This window comes from Dipodomys spectabilis, unplaced genomic scaffold (assembly GCF_019054845.1).
Source record: "Dipodomys spectabilis isolate Male_0828 unplaced genomic scaffold, ASM1905484v1 ptg000281l, whole genome shotgun sequence".
In the NCBI taxonomy this organism is placed as follows: domain Eukaryota; kingdom Metazoa; phylum Chordata; class Mammalia; order Rodentia; family Heteromyidae; genus Dipodomys; species Dipodomys spectabilis.
Window position 1 is genome coordinate 587534 of NW_024870958.1, and position 2054 is coordinate 589587.

The 2054-nt window shown below is 44.9% G+C and overlaps 1 non-coding gene across 1 annotated transcript; it reads left to right on the plus strand.

The window, feature by feature from the left end:
* Window positions 1-959: 959 nt before the first annotated feature.
* On the plus strand, window positions 960-1122 carry LOC122126506. Its single transcript, XR_006150956.1, has one exon. It is a non-coding gene; the product is annotated as a U1 spliceosomal RNA (small nuclear RNA).
* Window positions 1123-2054: the final 932 nt, after the last annotated feature.

A 2054-nucleotide genomic window follows, 5' to 3' on the forward strand; every position in this document is an offset into this window, starting at 1 on the left:
CCAAGACTCGGTGTCCTCAACAGCCCTGGCTATCAGCGGATAACAATACTGGTCTGAAAACAAATGTCCCCGCACCCACAGAGCGTCTCCCTTCAGGAACCATGAAATGCTTCTGCATGGCAGCTGCAGGAGAAGCATTTCATCAGTTGCAGTCGCTAAGTGAACATGAGTGCCAGCTACAGGAGAAGCAACCCCCTATCATGAGCACCTGCTGGTGCTGGTAGAGCACTCCCCCATCAGAAGCCCAAACTCATGCGTGCACAGGCCCCTACCAGAAGCCCAGGAATCGCACTGTGGCTGCTAGCAGAGAGTTCTCCTCTAGGGTGCCTGCCTCTCCACAAACTTCATGCCTGTCTCCAGCAGACATTTCCAATGGAACAGCTTCTGGTAGATCTCATCTTCAGATACATCAAGCATGCACATGTGCCCACCAGCCATAGGAGGCCAAGTATAGACCACTTGTGGGGACAGACCCAAGCCAGGGCCAAGGCATAAACAAATCCTGTGCCCATGTGGGGAACCCAACCCTCCCAAAGCCCTAATTCTAACCTTGCCAGCCCCCACTGCAGATGGGACCAAGCTCCTCTCATCCAGCCAGAGACAGCGCACGCACATGTGATTGTTGGCCCAGTGACACGGCATGGGCTGTCCTACCCAGTGTCAACTAGCCCGGGGCAAGTGAGGGCTGTCACATCATTCTCGTGTGAGCAGGCCAAGCTCAGGCCACGATCCCCACAATCCCAGGACCCAAATGTGTAAATCACAGTGAAAGAAGACATGATTCATGGACTATCAGGACAACAATCCAAATCCCAAATCTAACAACAACCCAGGGAAGGACCCCAGTGAAATTGAAGAAGAGATGAAGGACAAAAGAACCATTAAAGAAATGATGATGGAATTGGCCAAAGAAATAAAAGGGGAAATGTGAAAGTATCAATAGGAGAAAGAAGACATGAATATTTACCTGGCAGGGGAGATACCATGATCACCAAGGTGGTTTTCCCAGGGCGAGGATTATCCATTGCACTCGAGATGTGCTGAGCCCTGTGATTTCCCCAAATGTGGGAAACTCAATTGCATAATTTGCAATAGTGGGGAATGACATTCATGCTCTCCCCTGGTAAAAAATTTAAAAAAAAGAAAAAGAAAAAGAAAGAACACATGACAAAGGAAATCCAAGATTTCTTAAGCCAGGCACCAATAGATCATGCCTGCAATCCTAGTTACTCAAAAGGCTGCGATATGAGGATCATGGTTCAAAGCCAGCCCGGGGAGGAAGTCCTTGAAAATTTGTCTCCAAAAAACCACAAGAAAACCAGAAGTGGTGCTGTAGCTCAAGTAGTAGAGCGCTCGCCATTAGCTGAACAGCTGAGAGAAAGCACTCAGGCCCAGAGTTCAAGCCCCACAACCGACAAAGAAAATTTAAAAAAAACACAGTAAACCCTTCATTAACACATGAAATTAATACTTGGAGAACTGATATTAATAGCATAAAAGGCCCATTTTCCACAATGCAAACACCAGTGGAAGCCATAGTTAATAGAATAAGTGAAATGGATAAAAGCATATCAGGAGTCAAGAATAAATCAGAAGAAATGGAACAGAAGGCAGACGTTATGTCGAAAAACGAATTTTTTACAACTTTGGCGTGGGGTGGGGGGATGGAGAGGAGTAGGGATGGGAAGGGGAAACAAAGGAGGAGGCAACAATGCTTGATAAGAAATGTACTCACTATCTTGCCCATGTAATTGTAACCCCTCTGTATGGTATTTTCACAATTAAAAAAAAAACACTTAGAACATTCCAAAGGGAAATCCAAGATTTGGCCAAAGCAGCCAAGAAATCAAATCTATGCATAATTAGAATCAACGAGGGAGCATAATTTAATAGAGGCATGGAAAACCTATTTGGTATAATAACAGAGTAATTCCCCATCATAAGAGAGAAAATCTCACCCACTAACAGAAGCATATAGAAGTCATGAACATCAAACTGGCATTGCAAACAATTCTAAAAGGAAGAATACAATCTGAAAACAAACAAACAAACAT